General features: G+C 51.2%; 1 long non-coding RNA gene and 1 pseudogene across 1 annotated transcript; both read left to right on the top strand.

Annotated features, from left to right (window-relative positions):
- The first annotated feature begins 398 nt into the window (after nucleotides 1–398).
- On the top strand, nucleotides 399–10451 carry LOC120583136 (uncharacterized). The gene is made up of 3 exons (XR_005647717.1): nucleotides 399–521; nucleotides 1220–1315; nucleotides 10345–10451. It is a non-coding gene; the product is annotated as an uncharacterized LOC120583136 (long non-coding RNA).
- Nucleotides 5966–6084, top strand: LOC120589500 (uncharacterized; annotated as a pseudogene).
- Nucleotides 10452–11149: the final 698 nt, after the last annotated feature.

Below are 11149 nucleotides of genomic sequence, written 5' to 3'. Positions count from 1 at the left end.
GCCTGGTGGCATCCGATAGAGCCTCGGGCCACACACGCTGGAATGTCAGACCACAAACACCTACACAAATCCAGGGCCTCTGACGAGGGCCGCTTTTAAACTAGAAAAAAACACCAGACAGGAACAATGAGACCCCTGGCTTGTCTACATCGTGGCTCTGGGCGAAGCAAAAAAACAACCAGAACTAAGGTCTCCCACGAAAAGACTCCCAAAAAAGTCTCCCACGAAAGTTTCTGACCTCAAGCCTACACTCATGTGGTCTGTGGCTGGAATTCACAGTTCTCAAGGGGCCCCCAAAATCCTAAGCCCATAATTTTGTTAAAGAGGGTTCCAGGAGGGTAGTGTCCCAGGGGCTAGGCAGGAAACACGCAAAAACTTTCCAGAGGGACACGCTTCAAACCCAGAGGCACCACAGGTAGAATCCCAGGACACACGAGGTCACAACGGAAATTGGCAAACACACGGACGAGTCACCGTAAGCGAGAGTCAACAGGACCCACAACAGAACCCTGAGAATAAGGGTAATGAGGACAAGAGGTGATGGAATGATTAGAAACCAGATATAAAATTTGTGTGTTCAATACACTGAAATAATTTTTTTTAAATGTGCATTAAAATATAATGAAGAAATGAGAGACCATCAACAGTACCAGGTCTTGTCCAAGAGATTTCAATTGCACTGGGGAAGTGGAAGTCACCTTCAGGCCCTTCGTGTTTAGAGAAGCTGGAGTTTCCAGAAGGGGTTGAGGACCAGTTTTAGGGGGCTGGGGTGTGCTCCCTGTGAGAGCATAAGCCGGTGGTAACATTACCTCATTACAAGGTATCCTCAAATGGACATGATCGGAGAGATGCTGAAAAGACAGAACATTTTGGGGGGACACAGAGGGGCTTCACTGGAAAGAGAGAGCAGGAGAGAGAGAGGTTTGAGATAAGGAAGGAGGCTTCAGGTGTCAGATGTGGGCAATATGGTGACCTTCTCCCAGAGAGAGAAGCAGAGCCTAATTCTCGCTCCCTGGCAGTGTCTGTTTACGGGACCGAACTGCTGAAGAGATAGATGGCTTCTGGGGTTCCGGATGAGGCTCATTCTTGGACCCTGAGGCTTCTAGACTTGACATAGATCCCTGCTCAAGCCTGGCCCAGAGGGACACCTGCCTTCAGGAGGTCACCTTGACACTTGTTTCGGCCACGATTAACCAGAGATCTTGGTTCATCCTTCTAGGCAAGATCCTCTGGATTCTTCCGTCCTGAGGAAAGAGTGAACAACTCCCCCCGCCAATCAAGAAAGAAATGCGGATATCTGCCAGCCCCGTGAAAAGTAGGTTTAGAGTCTCACTTCATTTGATTTAAATTAAATTAAGATAATATGTTATTTCTTGGGTATCTGAGTCTGTGGAATGAGATTCACGTATACTATACAAGCAACCTCTATACCTCAAGGGAATTTAAAGAAGGATTTTTCCCCATTTATGCCTGGGGAGAATGCTGGAGGGATAAGCCAATACATCCTTGAACTTCCTGTGCAGAAATAGGGTGTGGTTGGCCCACAGAAGGGAATTTCTAGGTCTTCTGAGTTGGCTGCAAGAGGGGCCAGCCTTATCTTTGTTTCTGGTATTTACGGAATTGTAGAGCTGATGGGAGGGCAAGGAATAGGAAGGAAATTCATAGGATGGTGAGAAAATAAAAATATCAACTCGTGCACACATCGGAAGATCGAAGAGAGAGTCTGAATATCCCATTTCACATTTAGAAACAGAAGTAGAAAGCGAGGAGCCAGGTCTCATTTCTTTAATGATCAATCGATTCTTGGGATATTTGATCCAATGTCAATAGCTTTGACTTCACCATTGTTAAAGAATCACTGGAAAAAGTCGTTTTATCCCTAAGCGATTCTGTTTTGGCAGGATCCATGGTTATACCTATTTGCTTTTGTAATGACACTTCCTGGTTGAGAGAACTCTTTAGTTATATTTAGTGGGAGGAAACTTCCTGTCCAAAAGAAAGCAGGCCTACTTGCTTGGGAAAAGAAAGTTCCAGAAAATCCAAATTGTTAAGTTTTGTGGGTGTTTGTTTGTTTGTTTGTTTGTTTTTAAAGCATTCCTAAGCAGAATTTTCACACTTCTAGTATGAGCCTGTTTTTCTCGATGGGAAAGACTATTAAGAGCTAATGACAACCCCCCCAAAAAAGGAAATATAACTATTTAAAAGGGAATGTATTGTTCACATAGCTGTACTTCCAATAGTTGAAGAATCGGAAAGTTAATAATAAACCCCAAATCCCATGCAGCTTCCTCGCCCAGGTGTCCTCTTTTGAACATACAACTAACGCACAGGGAGAAGCTCTTGGGTCATCCGCAATGCCAGTGACTTATACTAAGAATTTACTTTGGGTATTTCAGTGATGTCTTGTGGAGCCTGAACCGGACCATTAAAAATAAATGTTTAACAGTTATTTCCCACAAGGGGCACTAATGTACTTAAAACCAGGCATCTTTGCAGGCAATATGAAGCCAGAAGAGCTTCCGCCTCCAGCCTACCGTTCCAATTAATAAACCTCCAAGCTACAACCTTGGTGGTTTCCATCTCCCACCTAGACTAATAAATCGATCTCTTGGAAATGAACTGTGAACACGATTTTAAATTTAAATATTGTGTCACCCAGATCGAATGTGCTTTTCAGTCATGATATTAGCTTAAATGAAGGACAAACTGAATGGAAGATCTGGCTATGTTGGCAGAGGCCTTTAGCCTAATCAAGAAATTTATGGGCAGACAAATTTGCTGGGGAGCCAGACATCTCCTCTAAATCGAGACATCACAAGTCATTTAGCAGCTGATCCACAGTGTCCCTGAGCTTCCTCGAGGTCAATTAGAGGACCTTATCCATTTAGTTCAGCTTTATTACTTTAACAAATGACTTGCTGTTCTCTCTCATCTCTCTCTCTCTCTCTCTCTCTCTCTCTCTCTCTCTCTCTCTCTCTCTCTCTCCTTCTTTCTTGGTTACCAGAACTAATAAAAACTTCATGGAGATTTAGAGACACCTAATGAAATCAGGAGGGTTGGATTTCATGCCTACCTGTTCTAGTTCTTATTTGGAAATTCCACGTGTCCAGCTTTGAAAAGCAGAATGGAAACCAGTCAAGGAATTGGGGATGTTGACATCTAGCCTACATGGATTGAAGGGACCTCGAAAGGTGTGAAGGACAGAGTCACAGAACGTTCGGTACCTGCCGCTTGACACAGAGCCAGTCACTCGTGGGTGTGATAACTTTTCTAGCTCTGTCTCTGAAGTCACTCAGTGTAAGTTGGTGACTTGGCTGGAATTACAGACAAAGAAATGAGGGCATGGAGTGAAAACAGACAGGGCTGTGAGGTTTTAAGAATGGCAGCTTTATGTCAGAATTCCAAAAAAAATAGTCATCAGGGTTTTGTTTTGTTTTTAAGGCAGAAGACCCTAGATCCAAAATTCTGTGTAATCCCTCTCAACTGAAACTCTAACTACAACAAATAATTCAAAAGCTCAGCTTATGTTATTCTTGGCAATGTTCATATCTCAGGTGGCATCAGAGGTGACCATATAGATATATATACGATGAAGTCAGCTTATAATTAATTTCTGTCAGAATTACAGATTTAACTGCATAGCGGTTAAAAGTTCTCACGAGGCGGGGACTACTACCAACAAGTAGATAATGGCATATGACACTTATAAGACAAAGTGCCAATTTCCTGAATATACAAAGAGCTCTTAAAAGTGAATAAAAAGATAAGCAACCAATGGAATAATGGGATCTCACAGAAGTTACAAATATTTTAATGTGGTGTGACATTTACTCTTTGATTTTATTACTTTTGTGATCTTCACAGGCTCGTATGCTATGTGGTCACATACACATTTTTTCTCTCTATCACCTTTCTGCTTAGAAAGGCATCCTTTGTTCTGAAATGCATTTATTTGATTGTGGATCCGAGAGGGCGTTCATTTCTGATCCCTCTGTAAAATTTTGGGTGCGTGGTTAAAGAATAAAAATCGACTCGCATTTTCCTAAGTAATGAGCCAGTTGTCCCGACTTCATTTATCGAGTGACCCTTTCTTTCCTCACAGATGCGAAGTGTAACCTTTATCAAATATTAATTACTTACGTGTGATAAAAATAAAACGTCATTTCCGTGCGTGTGGGTGCGTGCCACGAATTCCGTGGAGGTGTTTGCAGAGGTGGCGTTTGCCACATATGTGTGTCCTTCCTCTTCCCTCTGCCCTACCCCCTTCGTCCCCAGAGATTGAAAACGGGGGGAAGGAAGCCAGAGAAACACGAAACAAGGCCTGCTGCTCTGGATAATGTCCACGAGGAAAAAAAAGCAGGCGGGGGTTTTATGATTTAAAGATGATTAAATGGCTTCAGGAACTCAGCAAGAGGGACAATTGCTGCCATGAGCTCGGCACTCGCTCAACGCAGGGCACTGTTCTGAGCACTCACACGGAAGACACCGCCGCACCCCCATGACCACCCACAATGTGGGTGCTGTTATCATCACCCCGATTTTAGACATGAGGAAACCGATGCCCAGAGACGTCACGTTTGCTTCCCCCAAAATCACTTAGGACAACAGCCTAAAAGGCGGCTACACCAGACGATCGGCACAAGGGCTGGAATTGTTACCTTCCTCAAAATAGCTCCTCTCGGCAAAGGCATCAAGGGTCAACAAAAACGTCGAGAAAGGTCCCTGCAGATGGGACTTGGGGAAGCAGTGCTGTCTTGTGGAGATGGTCTTGGGATGCAAAGTCGTCAAGCCAGGTGATTCTCTCGTTCCGAGAACTCTGGACTGCCGTTGGTTTCCAGGTGCTCATCTAACTCCCGGTCTTTTCACATCGACGCTTCTCCTTTCCAGGAAAGCTAAGAAAAGCGCTTTTCATCTGTCTCACCGGTGCAGGAGGGCAGGACAGAAAAGTTTTACCACAAGATCATTTGGTAGCTCGGAGAATTCTGTATCTAAATCTTTGGAGATTGGTGGCCTGTGGTCGTTTTCATTATTTATAATCAATTGTTGAGTTAGCAGACCTTCACTGAGTGTCTTAGTAGGCCCCTAAGGTGACAGGCATGGGGACCCAGGGGAAAGCAGGAACATAGCCCCCCAGGCCAAGGCAGTGGGATATAATGCGTATATAATGACACAGTGAGCCTCTGCCTTGGGGACCTGCTTCTTTCTCTGAAATGGGTCTCTGTTTACATGGATTCGGACGGTGGATCTGAATCAAGCATCAGGAGTCCTGGATTCCTGGGCCTTCTTTGCGACTTGCCGTCTTCACGTCATACCGTATTTCAGTGTTCTCCTCTGGAAAACAGGAATATCAACCCTGCTGTGTGTTTCTCTGTAGGTGACTGCAAGCATCGAGTGCATGAGAACACTTCTGGTGTAAGTTGCTCTATAGACGCAAAGTTTTACACTGGAAGCAAGGCATACTGTTAATGGATTCGCTTTTGTTTTTTTGGTGGTTGTCGTGTGCGTATGTGTTCTGTTAGTGGTGGTGGCTTGCGCTGCCTTGGTACTAAGCAACTGGTTTGGCTGATCCACACTTGACTGGCCAGTTGGCTGCAGTCGGAAGCGTTCTCTGGTTCTCATCCTTGCCATCACTTCAAACTCCCTGAAGAGGAATTCGAGCTGCCTCATTTTTTTTTTTTTGTCAGTTCAAACCACATCCTGCCCATTTCCACTTTCCATGACAGCTCGTGACACTGGTGGTTTTAAGATGCGGCAGGCTTCTCGGCGAAGCGACAGCAGAGGCCTTCTTCGCAGAAGTGAAATAATTCATCCAGTGGTTAGCATGGCGAGTCTGCCATTGAGTTTACCATCCCCCACCCCCACCCCCCGCCTGATCGGAATCTCTGATTTTGGAGAGCGAATTGCTGCTCAGCCTTGTCTCATTAATTGGACTCTTGGAACTTTCTAGAGAAAAACCAAGCGCATGGTCTATGGCCATGCCACCCTAAACGAGCCCAATCCCGTCTGATCTCGGAAGCTAAGCAGGATCGGGCCTGGTTAGTACTTGGATGGGAGACCACCTAAGAAGACCAGGTGCCGTAGGCATAAAAAATAAAAAATAAGGGATTGTAAGCTGACAAGATCTTTGCGATCTGTGAGGTCAACCAAGGGTTGCCTAGTCTAAAACAATAAAAAATAAAAAAATACAAATAAAAACTAAATTAAAAAAAAAACAGGCACAAGGCAGGAATGACAGAGGTGCCACCACGAGGAGCTGCGTGCTGTCCAGGCATAGGCCCGAACCCACCGGATGGCAAAGGCGTAGTGTGCAGTAGTTGGGAAGGACCTCAGTGAGGCTCTGTCACTCTACAGAAAGGTCCTCATTTTACCACTGAGGAAACTGAGTCCAAGAAGGGGCCAGTTTCTGACCAAGCAGCAGAGCCTGGTCTGGCACCTGGGCTTCAGGGCTCCTGGTCCAAGCTCATTCTGAGTAGACCAGTGGCACCTGTGTCTGTAATTTATAGACCGGTGGTCTCCCTGGGATCAGTGAATTCATCCTGGTATTGGATTGGAGCCTGTCTGGTGTTCGTGGCAAACCGAAAATTCATGGGAGAGTCAGGAGCCAGGCCTGGGCTGCCGGGGCCCAGGAGAAGGATTCGGGACCAGCCTGCATGGCGAGTGTCCCTGGAGAGCAGCCCACGACACCCACCCCCAACGTCGGGTGGGTGCTCGGGGCCTGTCCGTGTGCTTCCCGCAGGAGGGCCTGGACGCACTGGCCATAGGTGTCCAAAGACACCTCCCAGGAACTCCTGGCCTTGAACAGTGTTTGCTCCTGCCGAGGGCTCCTTTACCTCTCAAGGGTACGAGGCGGCTTGTAAACAGTTAACTTATTAACTCAGCTTCGATTCTCTCTGGGACACCACCACCGAGGGCACCCTCGGCTCCACCCTGCGTGGCCTCCGGTTGCACGGCTGTGCCGAGGCCGGCCATCGTCGGGGACGGCGGGAGCCGGTGGCCTGGACGGGGAAGGAGAACAGAGAGGCCAGGGCCGCTGTGAGCCGATGGCCAGCACCTGGCAGGGGCCGACCCCGACCTGCCTCGGCGCAGTCGGAGCTAACGGTGGCCCCGCTGCGGGATGGTTCCCCTTTTGTCAGTTTAACTGACAGCCCAGATAAGAGGTGCTGCTCGGGGCGTCACAGGTTGCACAATCAACCGCTTCGCCAGCTGAGAGGAGAGACGAGGCTTTTCCAGCCCCCACGGTCAGAAACGAATTTCCTTTTGGGCTGTTCTTTCCACCATCTCCTCTCCGTCCCCTATTTTTAGGTTTTCAAGTTGGTCTTAATTAGGTGTCGGGTTATTTTTTGGGGGGTGGGGTGGGGTGGTGAGAATGGAGGGTGGTTTTCCATTCACTCGCTCAAGCACCAGCCTGGCATCTGGCCTCTGGCCTCCTGCCTCCTTTCCTGCCTCAGGATGTGCCCGAGGCTCTTTCTCCACCACCGACCATGGCGGGCACCTGTAGGGCCAAGGCCACAGGTCCCGTCTGGGATGAGCAGAGGAGCCTGGCCGTGCGGAGGAACAGCGATGTACCACTGCAGCCTGGTCGGCGGAGTCATGACGGCTTCTGCTCGCTCAAGAAGGCACATTCTCTCTGGCAGCTGCGCCCCCAGACCCACGCCCAGCAGCTCACCCGCCAGGCCCTCACCCTGCCACGCAGCTCTCCTCACGGAAGAGCGATTCGCTTCCCCTCAGGAGCTCCACCTGCACCCCTCCCTCCGACACCACCTGCACACCCCCCGAGAAGTGGCTCCCCCATCGGAGCTCTCTGTCTGGCAGCAAGTATGAGACTTCGCGGGAGCAGCGAAGAGAGAACACGCGTGTTTTCCCCTGACTGGAAGCTAGGTCAGCCATGCCACCTCGGCGACGTGGGACCCTCTGGTGCTCCAGCGTCAGTCTCGCCACGGAGGAACCGCGTGTCCCACGGACCGTCCACGCAGGGTCTTTTCAAATTCCAAGGGCAGATAAGCTGTGATCGCGTCGATAGATGCTAAAGCTCAGGAAAAGAATAAGAGAGGTGAATAAAAACTCCACAAATGAGAGAGAAAGGGAGAGAAAGCAGGAGAGGGATGAGGGGAGCTGCCGCCCACGGGCTGAAGAGGTGCCACCTCCGGCCCTGGGCTTGCTGGACCTGATGCTGTGGCCCCGGGGGGCAAAGTGGTCGGACCCAGGGGCCTGAGCCTGTGCTCACCTCGCCTTTGCTCTCGGACATCAGAGGGAGGCTCAACGAAGCTCCGAGTCCCTATCGAACGGGCTTTGATGGGCAGATCCTGGGGCACGTTCAAGGGCATTGAAGCGCCAAACGGAATAAAGGCTGTGAGGACCACGCAGCGCTTTAAATTAAGCCCCACAGGGCGTGTGCACCTGCGAACTAAGCATCGCGCTCACACTGCTCCCAGTTCTCACCTGGGGGCCACAGGGGAGCCAACCAGCTCCCCTGACTGCCTGGCTCTGTCTCCCACCTCGGCTCAGCCTGGCGACACGGATCTGATTCCTGTTTCGTGCAGGGCCCGGAGCCCCGGGGGGCTTGGCCTCTTCCCGGCACCGGGCAGACGGCCTTCCTGAGCACTCGCGTCTTACCGGCGCTGGATTTAAACCGACGTGGTCAAGGCTGGTGGGTCCCCGGCGGCTGGCCTCCCTGGCTCCGCTGTGCACATCTAATCCCCAGCCTCTCTCCACCTCTGTGCGACCACCAGTTGCTCAGCAATAATTCGGAACAGTCCTCTGTGGCAGACAGAGTGACCATCAGCAGTTTACCTGCCGGGCATGACTCCGAGAATGAAAAGGGTGGGGGAGGGCGAGGGAGAGGGCGTCCACGACAGAGCTCTCTGGTAACCTGTGGAAAGATTCCTGGAAACTTGCTCTTCACCTGGGGACAGGTAAAGAGGAGCGAACGCTTCCTCATCATCCTGCGTCCCCTTTATCATCATGGGGTCTTTTTTGGGGTGGTGGGTCTGGCCCCCTTGGGGCACCACGCCTCCCCGCTTCCCCACTCCTCACATCACAGTGGACACGTGCAAGGCACTGACAGGAGCTTCCTCACCTGCGTCCACCTGGGAAGCCACGGCCTCTCATCACCGCGCTGTGGGCAGGTAGCTGAACATCTGTGGTGTAAAAAGCCGCTCCTGGGATGTGGCGGGCGGAGGCCAAGTCCCCTCATTGCGGACGAGCCCAGCCTAATGAAGAAGCGCTGACAGACACAGAGAAATCCCTGCCTTTCCCACCCGCATCCCAGCCCGTCCTGCACAGAGTTCTGTGCGCCCGGATAAAGGTCGGACGGAGGGCAGCGTCACAGGTTGGGACGGGGACTGGGCGGGACGCCGTGTGGGCATGCGTGTGTACATGCGCGATCGCTGGCGAGGGCCGGAGTAAGTCATTTCGAAAGCCCTGGCTTAGTGACCAGGAGGGGACAAGGGAGGAGAGACAGGAACAAGGTTCTTCTGAGCAGGTGTGGGGGGCCGAGAACAAGAAAGAAACCTAGAACCCTCTGCCTCGACTAGGGCCAGGCCCAGGGCCCCACTGGGTTAGAAAAGACCCGGTTCTTTAAAACAGAAGTTGGAGAAAAGCTCCTATTCTGGGGAAGGGTCAGAGGGCTCAGGATCGTCTCCGAGAGGACAAACGCGGGTCCACGTTGGTGGGGAGAGGGCGGGAGTGAGCTGGCCGGGGAAGGACGGCAGCGTCTCCCCGTCCCAGGGGCAGGGCTGGTGGCTGGGAGGTCCGGGGAACCCCGAAGTGATGAAGATCGTCCAGCGGGTTGCTTTCCTCCTGCTGCGAAGCGTTTTATAAACGAAACAACACAGTTAAAAGACAGAGGACGCCTGAGGTCAAGACAGGTGCCGCCGAGGAGCGAGCCCGGAGAGGCGACGCCGCGGAGAGCGGAAGCAGAGCTCGGGGTCGGGACGGCGCTGGGAGGCGGGACCGGGAGCCCGGGGGCGTGGCTCCCAGCATGCTCTGCGGCACGCAAGTCAGTGTCACACACGCGGCTCTGCCCCACGGGGGGGGTCCGGGAGCACCGCGTTGAACAAAGTAAGGGTGCTCCATTGGGAGGCTTCGCGTAGCCTTTGCTACGCTCATGTGACTCGACAAGAGTAACCTGTGGCATTTCTCAAACTTACCCGTTTCTGCAAAGTGCCTCCTGGACCTGGTGTTCTACAGTTTGCTCTTTGGGAAGCACCGTGGTGGCCAGTCATGGGCGACATGGGTGACGTGCTAACTTGGAAACTTGGGGGCCGAGCCGAAGCTCTTGTTTCACTGACCTGTGAAGTTCTCTCGTCTGTTTCGTCCTCTTAGTCTTGCTTTGTCTCATTCTAGAAGCTGAGATCTCGTCCCCAGAGTCTGCTGCGAGGGCAGCCTTGGGACAATGCATTGGCTCTCCCCGCCTGGCCTCCAGGCAGCAGTGGGCTCAGCCTGACAGTGGCCCCTCATCCTGAGGACAACGGTGAGTGTACCTGCTTAGCAACCCTGCACCAAGCGCGGGAAGCGCTCTCCCCAGCCCCTCACCGCACCTGGGTCCAGGTGGGTCTAGGAGAGCCCCCCTCTGTCTGAGTAACAGCCTGCCTTGGGGAAGACGGCCAACAGGGACGTTAGAACAGCCTGAGGGTCATGGCCAGATCATAGTGAAAATTAAAATATGACTTATTTGCTATAGAAGAGAATTCAAAAGAAGGAGGATCTTGGACTCCATCCAGGTGGTGTTAGTTACAAAGGAACCGAAAGCATCGCCTAGAAGGGCTCCCTGGTGAGGCAGCCCTGAGCCCTGAGGGACCCTGGGGTGATGGAACGGGGGAGCGTTTAGGGAGAAGGACTGTCTGTCGGCATCCTTACGGGCTGAACAGTGTCCTGCAGCGTGTCCCCATGGAGGACAGAAGGATTGGCTCCAGAGACAGTTCAGCAGGTTGGGAGTCTGGAGGCCAGAACGTCTAACCCTAGTCCAGCCCCCCATGGGCTGGCTGACCCCAGGGCAAATCACTTTGTGTGGTTTCCCCGTTTGGAAAGAAAAAAAATAGAAGAGATAAAATCTGATCTACCTCTCAGAGGTTGGGGTGGTTTCTGTTTTGCTTTTTGTGAAGAGCAACTAATAAAAATGATACCCAACCCCCTGAAAATAAACGCAGGC

Source organism: Pteropus medius, unplaced genomic scaffold (genome assembly GCF_902729225.1).
Source record: "Pteropus medius unplaced genomic scaffold, Ma_sr-lr_union100, whole genome shotgun sequence".
NCBI classification, from domain to species: Eukaryota; Metazoa; Chordata; class Mammalia; order Chiroptera; family Pteropodidae; genus Pteropus; species Pteropus medius.
The sequence above is the reverse complement of the archived record's forward strand: the minus strand, read 5'-3'. Positions and strand labels throughout refer to the sequence as shown.